Source organism: Pseudophryne corroboree, chromosome 4 (genome assembly GCF_028390025.1).
Source record: "Pseudophryne corroboree isolate aPseCor3 chromosome 4, aPseCor3.hap2, whole genome shotgun sequence".
In the NCBI taxonomy this organism is placed as follows: domain Eukaryota; kingdom Metazoa; phylum Chordata; class Amphibia; order Anura; family Myobatrachidae; genus Pseudophryne; species Pseudophryne corroboree.
In genome coordinates this window covers 940,484,789-940,499,300 of record NC_086447.1, presented here as the reverse complement: position 1 = coordinate 940,499,300, position 14,512 = coordinate 940,484,789, and the positions used below count along the sequence as shown (strand labels likewise).

The 14,512-nt window shown below is 48.6% G+C and overlaps 1 long non-coding RNA gene across 1 annotated transcript in view; it reads left to right on the top strand.

Annotated features, from left to right (window-relative positions):
- LOC134911911 (uncharacterized) overlaps window positions 1-14,512 on the top strand; it is a 90,949-nt gene that overhangs the window by 42,166 nt on the left and 34,271 nt on the right. The window lies entirely within an intron of this gene.

The following is a 14,512-nucleotide window of genomic DNA, read 5'->3' as shown; positions in this document are numbered from 1 at the left end:
TACTGGCTGTCCCTATATACACACCCTACAATACCGCATGGGACAGAAGCTAGACTCCATTTTGAGAAAACTCCCATGAAGACTGCAACACATGGTTGAAAGGGGGAGGGGAAAACACCCGGCAGCAGCCATTTTAGTTTTGCAGGTCCAAACACATGGCACTCTCTACTACACCACAATCACATAGCAGAAGACACAAGACTCCATTTTATTCCAAAATGTCCAAGCCTCAGAACAATGCATATGTTCTGATTCTACAATTCCAAACCATCTAAATCACCCTTCACAATTTCAATCCAACTTCCTAGAACCATCCCATTCACTTTCACATTCCAAACAACTTCAGCATCTCAATAACCAGAGCAAATTCATCACAAGACCAGATCACAATGTAACCACACATCTCAGCCTGCCATTGCCACAAGCACATGCCCAAACGCAACTGCATGGTGGTATTTATGATTAACAAGATATATTATAACAAACCAGCACAATCCATTCTAAATCACCATAGGCAAACAAACACCACAAATGCTATGCCACAGGCTGTCCAATGTCCCAGCTACCATCACAGACTCCCAGATCCATCACACAAACACCCAACAATCACACAACCAAGCCACAATATCCTATTTAAACCAGAAAGCAATCTGTCTATATTTCCTTATCTAGCCATTTGAATTCTATACTTAGCCTTTAGTTTGTAGGTCAGTCCTGGGGATGTAGCCTCCATGCTGCTGGGTGCCAGGTAGCTGTGTGAGTGAGTGAGTGAGTGAGTGAGTGAGTGAGTGAGCCCTGTGATCTCCAGTGGGTATATCATACCCTCATTCCAGCTGTGGGGGTGTGTCAACAACAAGGTGTGTGTGTCCCTCACAGCATGTGAGCCAGCTGCATCAGTGGCCTTGGTTATGCAAAACAATGGGTGATGACCAACACATTCCTGTCTTGTGGGAAGCTATTGTTTGGCGAATACTGTCCCACTGTCCACTCTCAGTTGAGACAATGACATCTCAGCAATCATTCTTCTGTATACAAATCCAGCCCCATTTCGTAAACACAGGTGTTGGCCCTCCTCATTGAGTCTCAAAGCTCAGTGTAATTAAAGGCTATTGTACTCTGTCTGCGGGAAAGATACTGATTCGGAATACAATTAATCTTCAATTACTATTCCTGTTCTTTAGCTATGCATATGAAGATGTGAAGCCCTCACAACATGCAAACTATTGTTTGGGGGATCTCTAAGGTCAAAGAGCTATTTGAGACCCACTGATACCTGTTGGACTCAGGGGAATATTAACTTATAAAATACATTATATGGTTGAATTATGTAACGATTGAGTCGCACGCTGGGCACACAGAAACTCTACCGTAAATACGCATACAGTGCGCCTGCGGGTGCACGTAACAGCGGGTATGCGCACGCACGGGAGAGCGCTCGCATGCGCAGCGCGGACATGTATGAGGTGCAAATATGGCAGTGTGCATAGTGATATTTTTCTGACTTTGACAAAAGCGGAGGAGAGGAGGTACAGGAGGGTCTAGAATGGGACCCCATGGGCACAGAGTTGGTGGAAAAAGAGGTGGCCAAGGATTCAGAAGTTGGAAACGGGCATACTCCTATTGATGAAATGGTAATAGAGGAGACTCAAGAGGTAGAGGAAGAAGAGATTAACATGGACTCTTCTGGTTCAATAATTAAGCCGAGTGGGGCACCTGCATGTGATTCACTGGGGGTTCCAGGCTTGACACACAGGTCTGAGCGTAAACCACCAGATCCTGGACCCTCACAGAGTAAGGATGGCCTGTCCCAAGGGTTAGGCAAGGGGGATGGCATGTTGGGTGTCATTGGGGAGAGGGAAACCCCTCCCAAAGGGAAAGAGACACAAGGGGCCGGGTCTTCAAATATGGGGTCAGGGAAAGATGTAAAGGAAAAGTGAGCAAGGTTCTGCTTCTATAACCAAAAGAAACATGGATCCCCAACCCATACGATGTGCCACCATTAATGTGGCTTCCGTAATTTCCGAACGTGCTCGTTTTCTGGCCTTTGATTTTTTCAATACGATTGAGATTGACTTTTTATTTTTGCAAGAGACTAGAATTACTAAGTTGGACACTCTCCACAAGGTGAAGCGTGAGTGGAGGCGTGGGCCTTCTTACTGGTCTCTTGCGGCAGAGCCGTACGGTGGGGTGGCAGTACTTTTTACTGGTATGGTAACCGTGCACAAGGTTATAGAATTACAGGCAGGTAGGTGTATGATTTTGGATGTCAACCTGAGGGGACATGACCTGAGACTCATTAACATTTATGGGCCACAGTCTTCATGGGACAGGAAATGTCTCTTCAGGGAGATAAAACCGTTCCTTTTTACGGCCCAGCAGATTGTCTTTGGAGGTGATTTCAACACCATTATCAGGCCAAAAGACAGGGGAGGTTCAAGGACAACATTGGGTCCTGATTCCAATTTTTTAGTTAGCATGGTTAGACAGGCCGGTCTGGTGGATGTGCATGTTCGCCATTTCCCAGACCTCACGGGTTACACCTATTTTAGTGGTAGTCGTAGGTCTAGGATAGATAGGTTTTTTGTTAAGGGAACTTCGAAAACTTTGCCTCCAGAGGTAAAGCTAGTAGAGTTCTCTGATCACGCTTTTCTCTCTATTACTTTGAATGCTTCAAAAGCTACTCAGAAAGGACGGGGCCTATGGCGCTTGAGCTCTGAGCTCCTAAAGGAAGAAAGGGTTAGACAATCCTTTAGAGACTTCTTTCAATCCCAGGAAACACTTTTGGAGGCGGGTTGGAGTAGATCTGAGTGGTGGGAAGATACTAAAAAGAGAATTCGGAGACTCTTCAGTAGGCTGGTAGCAAAAAAGAACTTGATAAGACGGAATATCTATCAGAACCTGAGAAGGAAATTAGATTTCTTAATCTCTGAGTGTGGAGATAGTGGGGAAATCTCCCGGGTGAAGGCTCAGATGAAGGAATATCAGTATAACCGGCTGGATTCCTTGGTTCTGGAGAGGGATTTTGGAAAGTACCACTCACCTGATCCCTACCAGAGCTGTGGAAAATCAGTTGAGGTGAAGGAGGTGAGGGGTCTGTATGACAGACAGGGTGTCCTTCAAGAGGACAAGGAAGGCATCCTGAATGTTATTGGATCCTATTACTCCGATCTTTTGTCTGAGCAGCCACTTATCAGAGAGAGGATGGAAACATTTCTAAGGGAGACTCCTGGTCTTCGTAACCCAGATGCCTCTTTTGAAACTTTGGGTAATAATGTGACAGCAGAGGAAATCAGGAAGGCGATTGATGGGTTAAATTTAAAGAAGTCTCCAGGCCCAGATGGGTTAACATCTGAGTTTTATATAGCTTTTGCAGACCTCTTGATTCCCCGCCTTGTAGAAGTATATAATGAGTGCCTGGACAAGGGAATTCTCCCTCCTTCTATGAGGTTATCTGCTCTCATATTGTTGTCCAAAGGTAAGGATCCATCTCGCATTGAGAACTGGCGCCCCATCGCCCTTCTCAATACAGATAGAAAGATTTTGGCAAAAGTACTTTTTAATAGGTTGTTGGAATTTTCTGAACAACTGCTTTCTCCATCTCAGCACTGTACTGTGAAGGGCCGCAGCACCTTTAGTGCAGTCCTTGGCGTCCGGGAGGCCATAGAGCGGTGCCGTGCTGAGAAATGGGGAAAGTACTTGCTGGCATTAGATCAGTCTAAGGCTTTTGACCGAGTAAATCATGAGTACCTGTGGGCCTTGCTTGAAAGGTATGGTTTTCCAGTCAGGGTGGTGAATTGGCTAAGAACAATATACAGTCAGGCCGAGAGCTTCCCACTTGTTAATGGTTGGGTGGGTCCTACCTTTGGCGTGAGCTCTGGTGTTCGTCAGGGATGCCCCCTGAGCCCCCTTCTATATGTATTCGCGATCGATCCCTTCATCAGAAGGGTAGAGAACGGTGCAGTGGGAGGAGTGCAGCTGGGACCGGAGTTCCCTCTGAAGGTAGTGGCTTACGCAGATGATGTCACAGTGGTTCTGTCATCAGTGGCAGAGGCACGTGAAGTAGAAAATCTCATCTGTGAATACTCTGAAGCTTCATGCTCCAGAATAAACCATGAGAAGTGTGACGTTTTCTGGATGGGGGAGGAAGGCGAGGAATTCTGCCTTCCGGACAGCCTCCCCCTGGCCAGTTCACAGATAAAGATTTTAGGCATCTGTTTCGACCATGGTGACTATGCCACTCTAAATTGGGAGAGAACTCTGGAAAATGCTGCCCGGAAAGTAGAGAGCTGGAAGAGATGGAAATTCTCTTACAGGGAAAAGGTTGACTTGTGCAAAACCTACCTGATCCCGATCTTTCTGTACGTCAGCTATGTGTGCTTCTTGCCTCAATCTTTATGGACCAAATTGAACTCTCTGTTCTTTATGTTACTTTGGGGGAACAGAATAAATATAGTCAAGAGGGGCATCACTTATAAGTCGAGGAAAGACGGGGGTTTGAGTATGGTCAACCCTGTGGTCTTTTTTGTAACAACCTTTGTAAAACTTAATTTTGGGAGCCTACTGTTAGAGACTCCCCCTCGATGGGCAAGTGGCTTTGAGATCTGGGTGTCTCCCTTCCTCAGGTTTTGGTTAGAAGGGGGCCAAGTGAAGAGTCCCCAAATTCGGCATGGGTATCTCCCGATCTACGTTATCCAGTGCTTGAAAGTGATAAAGCGTTGGGGACTGGAAGTGGGGGAAGTCAAAAGTCTTTCCAGGAAGGAGTTGGGGGAGAGGATTTTGCGAACCCACTTTCATGTTCCGCTGTCACTAAGGGATTGCCCGAGTGATGTCGCTTCAGCAGGGTTGGCTCTGATTAATTCGGAGAGAATACCGCTGAAGTTCAGAGATATTGCTTGGCTTTCTTTCCACGGGAAGCTTTACGTAAAGGGGAACATGATGTGGAGAAATGCCAGTGATCGTGGTTGTCCACGGGAGGAATGTCTAGGGGAGGTGGAGACAATGGACCATTTCTTCATCAGGTGCCCCTTTAACGTAGAAATTTACAAGAGAGTTTCAAGAGCTTTACGTATCCCGTGCCTTTCGGGGCTTAGTTACCCTGAGTGGGCTTATGGAGCATTCAAAAGATATGGTAGATTTAATTTGACCACCATTTTTTTATTCAGTTTAGCAGTTAGATATCACACTTGGATGGCACGGTGTCAGGTGTCCATAAGAAATAAAGTCCTTCCCTGTGAAGTGGTGGTGGATTTAATTCTGCACGAGGTGGAAAGGATGATGGTTCTGGATAAGGAGAGGATGGATGCTGTCAGGTGGTCTCGTTGGTGGGACCACCTGAAACCCCCTTGAGTGGGTGGTAGAAGTCCTCTCTAAATCTAGCTTTAGGGTCTTTTCTTCATTTCACATCCCATAGATTTTGAGTACTTTCATGTTTTATGGAATAGGTTTGCATACATTTAACTGGCTTTGCTCAGTTTTTCTTAAACATAAGTGTGTAGGTTTGGGTGGAGTGTTGGTGAGGGTGGTGGTTGGTTTGGAGTATTATTTCTGAATATTTATATATACAGTGTATCTTATTTATTCAAGGAATGTAAATTTGAGTTCTGTTTGTTAATCATTATTATTATTATTATTTTTTGTATAATGTATTTATATATTTATTTGTTTTATTCTGTATAAATTGTAAATTTTGATGCAAGTTTTAAATAAATGAAACATTTCCTGAAATACTCTGTGCTGCTGGGGACCCTGCTCCTTCCACTATATAACTCTCAGTCTGTGACTTCCTGCTGCCTCCATTCCCCTCCTCACATCATGTCAGTGCCCCTGTCAGATGCAGCCCTGTCCTCACTAACACATCACTTATCTCCTGATATACTCTGTGCTGCTGGGGACCCTGCTCCTCCCACTATATAACTCTCAGTCTGTGGCTTCCTGCTGCCTCCATTCCCCTCCTCACATCATGTCACTGCCCCTGTCACATGCAGCCCTGTCCTCACTGACACATCACTCATCTCCTGATATACTCTGTGCTGCTGGGGACCCTGCTCCTACCACTATATAACTCTCAGTCTGTGGCTTCCTGCTGCCTCCATTCCCCTCCTCACATCATGTCACTGCCCCTGTCACATGCAGCCCTGTCCTCACTGACACATCACTCGTCTCCTGATATACTCTGTGCTGCTGGGGACCCTGCTCCACCAACTATATAACTCTCAGTCTGTGGCTTCCTGCTGCCTCCATTCCCCTCCTCACATCATGTCACTGCCCCTGTCACATGCAGCCCTGTCCTCACTGACACATCACTCATCTCCTGATATACTCTGTGCTGCTGGGGGAGTCTGCTCCTCCCACTATATAACTCTCAGTCTGTAGCTGCTGCCTCCATTCCTCTCCTCACATCATGTCACTGCCCCTGTCATATGCAGCCCTGTCCTCACTATCACTCATCTCCTGATATACTCTGTGCTGCTGGGGACCCTGCTCCTCCCACTATATAACTCTCAGTCTGTGGCTTCCTGCTGCCTCCATTCCCCTCCTCACATCATGTCACTGCCCCTGTCACATGCAGCCCTGTCCTCACTGACACATCACCCATCTCCTGATATACTCTGTGCTGCTAGGGACCCTGCTTCTCCCACTATATAACTCTCAGTCTGTGGCTTCCTGCTGCCTCCATTCCTCTCCTCACATCATGTCACTGCCCCTGTCACATGCAGCCCTGTCCTCACTGACACATCACTCATCTCCTGATATACTCTGTGCTGCTGGGGACACTGCTCCTCCCACTATATAACTCTCAGTCTATGGCTTCCTGCTACCTCCATTCCCCTCCTCACATCATGTCACTGCCCCTGTCACATGCAGCCCTGTCCTCACTGACACATCACTCATCTCTTGATATACTCTGTGCTGCTGGGGACCCTGCTCCTCCCACTATATAACTCTCAGTCTGTGGCTTCCTGCTGCCTCCATTCCCCTCCTCACATCATGTCACTGCCCCTGTCACATGCAGCCCTGTCCTCACTGACACATCACTCATCTCCTGATATACTCTGTGCTGCTGGGGACCCTGCTCCTTCCACTATATAACTCTGTCTGTGACTTCCTGTTGCCTCCATTCCCCTCCTCACATCATGTCACTGCCCCTGTCACATGCAGCCCTGCGCAAATTTTTTTTATAGGGGCGTGGCTTCACAGGGAAGGGGCGTGGCCACAAAATAACAGCAATTCATACTACGGTGCACAGTAGTCTACATTATTCAAATTACGCTGCACAGTAGCGCCACTACACCAGGTAGAGCCCCTTTTATACATTACAGCAGCCAGTCCCCCTATTTACACATTACGGCAGCCAGTCCCCCTCTTTACACATTGCGGCAGCAAGGCCCCCTCTTTACACATTGTGGCAGCCAGGCCTACTTTTTACACATTGCGGCAGCCAGTCCCCCTTTTTACACATTGCGGCAGCCAGTCCCCATTTTTACACATTGCGGCATCCAGTCCCCCTTTTTACACATTGCGGCAGCCAGTCCCCATTTTTACACATTGCGGCAGCCAGGCCTCCTTTTTACACATTGTGGCAGCCAGGACCCCATTTTACACATTGCGGCAGCCAGGACCCCATTTTACACATTGCGGCAGCCAGGCCCCCTTTTTACACATTGCGGCAGCCAGTCCCCCTTTTTACACATTGCGGCAGCCAGTCCCCCTTTTTACACATTGCGGCATCCAGTCCCCCTTTTTACACATTGCGGCATCCAGTCCCCCTTTTTACACATTGCGGCAGCCAGTCCCCATTTTTACACATTGCGGCATCCAGTCCCCCTTTTTACACATTGCGGCAGCCAGTCCCCATTTTTACACATTGCGGCAGCCAGTCCTTATTTTTACACATTGCGGCAGCCAGGCCTCCTTTTTACACATTGCGGCAGCCGGGACCCCATTTTACACATTGCGGCAGCCGGGACCCCATTTTACACATTGCGGCAGACGAGACCCCATTGTACACATTGCGGCAGACGAGACCCCATTTTACACATTGCGGCAGACGAGACCCCATTTTACACATTGCGGCAGACGAGACCCCATTTTACACATTGCGGCAGACGGTGAGAGAGAGAGAGAGAGAGAGAGAGAGGGGGGATATACTTACCTTCTCCCCGCTGACAGGCTCCTCGTGCAGCTTCCTCTCGGTGCAGGCTGTGTGAGGTGAGAAGGAGGAGGAGGGAGGGGGAGCAGGGAGCAGCAGCAGCGCTATTTGATTGGTAGTAAGCGCCGCTGCAGCATCCCCCTCTCCTCCTGTATTGGTTGCCTGGCGCTGCTGTGGATGCTGGGGAACCGCATCCCAGCATCCTTAGCAGCACCGGGCAGCCAATACAGGAGGAGAGGGGGATGCTGCAGCGGCGCCTACTACCAATCAAATAGCGCTGCTGCGGCTCTCTGCTCCCCCTCCCTCCTCCTCCTTCTCTCCGCTGCCCGGCGCTGGTCCTCTTCTCCCTACACAGCGGGGCGCACGGCGCAGACTTCGGCGGCATGTAATGAGTCAATTTGACTCATTACATGCCGCTGGCCGTTGCGCCCTCAGGGCAACTGCGCTGTGTGCCAAGCCCCCTTGGCACACACGTAGTTACGGCCCTGACCCTGTCCTCACTAACACATCACTCATCTCCTGATATACTCTGTGCTGCTGGGGACCCTGCTCCTCCCACTATATAACTCTCAGTCTGTGGCTTCCTGCTGCCTCCATTCCCATCCTCACATCATGTCACTGCCCCTGTCACATGCAGCCCCGTCCTCACTGACACATCACTCATCTCCTGATATACTCTGTGCTGCTGGGGACCCTGCTCCTACCACTATATAACTCTCAGTCTGTGGCTTCCTGCTGCCTCCATTCCCATCCTCACATCATGTCACTGCCCCTGTCACATGCAGCCCCGTCCTCACTGACACATCACTCATCTCCTGATATACTCTGTGCTGCTGGGGACCCTGCTCCTACCACTATATAACTCTCAGTCTGTGGCTTCCTGCTGCCTCCATTCCCATCCTCACATCATGTCACTGCCCCTGTCACATGCAGCCCTGTCCTCACTGACACATCACTCGTCTCCTGATATACTCTGTGCTGCTGGGGACCCTGCTCCACCAACTATATAACTCTCAGTCTGTCGCTTCCTGCTGCCTCCATTCCCCTCCTCACATCATGTCACTGCCCCTGTCATATGTAGCCCTGTCCTCACTATCACTCATCTCCTGATATACTCTGTGCTGCTGGGGTACCCTGCTCCTCCCACTATATAACTCTCAGTCTGTGGCTTCCTGCTGCCTCCATTCCCCTCCTCACATCATGTCACTGCCCCTGTCACATGCAGCCCTGTCCTCACTGACACATCACTCATCTCCTGATATACTCTGTGCTGCTGGGGACCCTGCTCCTCCCACTATATAACTCTCAGTCTGTGGCTTCCTGCTGCCTCCATTCCCCTCCTCACATCATGTCACTGCCCCTGTCACATGCAGCCCTGTCCTCACTGACACATCACTCATCTCCTGATATACTCTGTGCTGCTGGGGACCCTGCTCCTCCCACTATATAACTCTCAGTCTGTGGCCTCCTGCTGCCTCCATTCCCCTCCTCACATCATGTCACTGCCCCTGTCACATGCAGCCCTGTCCTCACTGACACATCACTCATCTCCTGATATACTCTGTGCTGCTGAGGCCCTGCTCCTCCCACTATATAACTCTCAGTCTGTGGCTTCCTGCTGCCTCCATTCCCCTCCTCACATCATGTCACTGCCCCTGTCACATGCAGCCCTGTCCTCACTGACACATCACTCATCTCCTGATATACTCTGTGCTGCTGGCGCCCTGCTCCTCCCACTATATAACTCTCAGTCTGTGGCTTCCTTCTGCCTCCATTCCCCTCCTCACATCATGTCACTGCCCCTGTCACATGCAGCCCTGTCCTCACTGACACATCACTCATCTCCTGATACACTCTGTGCTGCTGGGGACCCTGCTCCTCCCACTATATAACTCTCAGTCTGTGGCTTCCTGCTGCCTCCATTCCCCTCCTCACATCATGTCACTGCCCCTGTCACTTGCAGCCCTGTCCTCACTGACACATCACTCATCTCCTGATATACTCTGTGCTGCTGGGGATCCTGCTCCTCCCACTATATAACTCTCAGTCTGTGGCTTCCTGCTGCCTCCATTCCCCTCCTCACATCATGTCACTGCCCCTGTCACATGCAGCCCTGTCCTCACTGACACATCACTCATCTCCTGATATACTCTGTGCTGCTGGCGCCCTGCTCCTCCCACTATATAACTCTCAGTCTGTGGCTTCCTTCTGCCTCCATTCCCCTCCTCACATCATGTCACTGCCCCTGTCACATGCAGCCCTGTCCTCACTGACACATCACTCATCTCCTGATACACTCTGTGCTGCTGGGGACCCTGCTCCTCCCACTATATAACTCTCAGTCTGTGGCTTCCTGCTGCCTCCATTCCCCTCCTCACATCATGTCACTGCCCCTGTCACTTGCAGCCCTGTCCTCACTGACACATCACTCATCTCCTGATATACTCTGTGCTGCTGGGGATCCTGCTCCTCCCACTATATAACTCTCAGTCTGTGGCTTCCTGCTGCCTCCATTCCCCTCCTCACATCATGTCACTGCCCCTGTCACATGTAGCCCTGTCCTCACTGACACATCACTCATCTCCTGATATACTCTGTGCTGCTGTGCATCGTGACAATCTGATTGGCTACATATTGTCGGAAGACACATTTCCTGTTACACTGATGCAGCAGGATATTCTGAGGATCCATGTGATGTCCTTTGTGCGCACTAGAGCGGATTAGAACCGCAGCTCGTGGGTGTCTCAGTAGGCCGCCAGTTGGCTGCAGCATCATTTCTCAGTAGTGGTCACCTCTGCACCACCCCTGGAGAGTGGCTCTGCACAAGGTAAGTGCCTCCACACTGTGCTCTGCAGGGAGATAACGCAGAGGGTAGGTGTTATTCCTAAAAGCTGCCCTCATTTGGGCTTCTCCCAGGGTTCCTATGTGAGAAGTGGGGTGAGCGGGAGAGGTTGCATTAGTAACAGATGGGAGGGAGGTTCCGCGCGCTGTGTTCTCAGAAGATACATTTACACTTTCAGAAGGAAAACAGAAAACAAAAGAATATGTTTAAAGTGATTCCACAAATTGTAGTTTTCTATGTTCAAAGCAAAAATTATTTATTGATCTGAATTCCAAGGTCTTAGCAGATCGGGAGGAGAAATCCGAGGTTTCATTCCTGCAGGTTTAAAGGAGTCTCCTCTGGCAACGCTGAACGTTTCTTGACTTTTTCCAGGCCAATTAAAGCTTCAATACAACAACATGGCATAAAATAAGGGAGGAGAACTCTGCAATTCTCTGTTTATTAAAAGCATCAAAAATATGTTTAAATAGAAACAGCGTTTAGTGCAACGTGAAAGCAGCGAACGGGGGGAAGTGACATTCCTGCGCTTTCTGTAAGGCGTTGTTATTCACTGTAAAAACAAACAGCTCTAGATTAAGTGTGGGGCACTCACATTACACATGATACCGCATTCTGTATTTCTCGTCAGCGAACAGGTTCCAAGGCAGGGATTCTGCCAAATATGATTTAACTATTTGCAGTGTCAGACTGACCTCCTCGCCGCGGAGCGTCCCCAGCTTTCATCACGCATTCCTTTTCCCAGGATTATACATTTTATTACTAAATGAGAGAAGCAGGATAAGGAACTATGGGGGTCATTCAGATCCGATCGCTGCCGTGCGTTTTCTCACAGTGGGCCATCAGATCCGAACTGCGCATGCGTATGCAACGGGGATCGCCGGTCAGCAACGGGATTGTGCGAAGGATCCATTCGCACGGGCGTTCACACGGAGATTGACAGGAAGAGGGCGTTTGTGGGTGGCAACTGACCATTTTCAGGGCGTGTCAGGGAAACGCAGGCATATCCAAGCGTTTGCAGGGCGGGTGTCTGATGTCAATTCCGGACCCGGACAGGCTGAAGTGATCGCAGCGGCTGAGTAAGTCCTGGGCTGCGCAGAGACTGCACAAAATCTGTTTGTACCGCTCGGCTGCACATGCGATCGCACACTTGCACAGCTAAAATACACTCTCCTATGGGTGGCGACTATCTGATCGCAGCACTGCAAAAATCGCTGCCCAGCGATCAGGTCTGAATTAAGCCCTATGGCTGCTCATGACTGCCAACCGTGCGGGTTCTCAGTGGACAGTCCACGTTCCCGGTATAAGGGCTTCATGGAGACTGACGTGGCTGTGACATTTACGTGGCTTGGTTCGGTCAGATTGGGATATAATAATAATAATAATAAACACCACCACCAAGCATTTGTCCACAACCCAAGGGAATATTCAACTTCCTTCTGGTGGCTAATATAATAGATGCCCATTTCTCTATCAATCAGTAATGGTGACTGGTGTACAATACAGACCCTCCCAAACAGCTGTCTATTATACAATGTATTCCTTGTGGCTAGTTTACAACATAGACCTTCCTGGTAACTAGTATTCATATAACCTATCATCGTTGTAAATGTAAAGTGGACCTTCGTTGTGGCTAATGTACAATATAAATCCTTCTACCGAAGTCTAGTTATAAAACATCATGATACATTGCAAGTATAAAACACCAACCACTTTCCTGTTTGCTGGTTAGTTAGCGGGTTGTATAGAGATCTATTTGCTGGTAACAAATCAATATTCCAAAACTCATTCCTGGTGGTTAATGTACAACACAAACTGTCTTCTTGGTGCTTAGTCTACAATATAGACACCTACCGGATTTCTATGGTAGAATAAACACATTATTGACTACTATACCGTACACATCCCATCATGGCTAAATACTTTCTTGTGGCTTGCGTTTTACACTGACCCCCTGTCCTTGTGACTAGCGTAATATACTGACCCCTGTCCTTGTGACTAGTGTACTATGCTGACCCGTATCCTTGTGACTAGTGTACTATACTGACCCCTGTCCTTGTGACGAGTGTACTATACTGACCCCTGTCCTTGTGACCAGTGTACTATACTGACCCCTGTCCTTGTGACTAGTGTACTATACTGACCCCTGTCCTTGTGACTAGTGTACTATACTGACCCGTATCCTTGTGACTAGTGTACTATACTGACCAGTATCCTTGTGACTAGTGTACTATACTGACCCCTGTCCTTGTGACTAGTGTACTATACTGACCCCTGTCCTTGTGACGAGTGAACTATACTGACCCCTGTCCTTGAGACTAGTGTACTACACTGACCCCTGTCCTTGTGACTAGTGTACTATACTGACTTCTGTCCTTGTGACTAGTGTACTATACTGACCCCTGTCCTTGTGACTAGTGTACTATACTGACCCCTGTCCTTGTGACTAGTGTACTATACTGACCCCTGTCCTTGTGACTAGTGTACTATACTGGCCCCTGTCCTTGTGACTAGTGTACTATACTGGCCCCTGTCCTTGTGACTAGTGTACTATACTGGCCCATGTCCTTGTGACTAGTGTACTATACTGGCCCATGTCCTTGTGACTAGTGTACTATACTGACCCCTGTCCTTGTGACTAGTGTACTATACTGACCCCTGTCCTTGTGACTAGTGTACTATACTGGCCCATGTCCTTGTGACTAGTGTACTATACTGGCCCATGTCCTTGTGACTAGTGTACTATACTGACCCCTGTCCTTGTGACTAGTGTACTATACTGACCCCTGTCCTTGTGACTAGTGTACTATACTGACCCCTGTCCTTGTGACTAGTGTACTATACTGACCCGTATCCTTGTGACTAGTGTACTATACTGACCCGTATCCTTGTGACTAGTGTACTATACTGACCCCTGTCCTTGTGACTAGTGTACTATACTGACCCGTATCCTTGTGACTAGTGTACTATACTGACCCGTATCCTTGTGACTAGTGTACTATACTGACCCGTATCCTTGTGACTAGTGTACTATACTGACCCCTGTCCTTGTGACCAGTGTACTATACTGACCCCTGTCCTTGTGACTAGTGTACTATACTGACCCCTGTCCTTGTGACTAGTGTACTATACTGACCCCTGTCCTTGTGACTAGTGTACTATACTGACCCCTGTCCTTGTGACTAGTGTACTATACTGACCCCTGTCCTTGTGACTAGTGTACTATACTGACCCCTGTCCTTGTGACTAGTGTACTATACTGACCCCTGTCCTTGTGACTAGTGTACTATACTGACCCCTGTCCTTGTGACTAGTGTACTATACTGACCCGTATCCTTGTGACTAGTGTACTATACTGACCCGTATCCTTGTGACTAGTGTACTATACTGACCCCTGTCCTTGTGACCAGTGTACTATACTGACCCCTGTCCTTGTGACCAGTGTACTATACTGACCCCTGTCCTTGTGACTAGTGTACTATACTGACCCCTGTTCTTGTGACCTAGTGTACTATACTGACCCC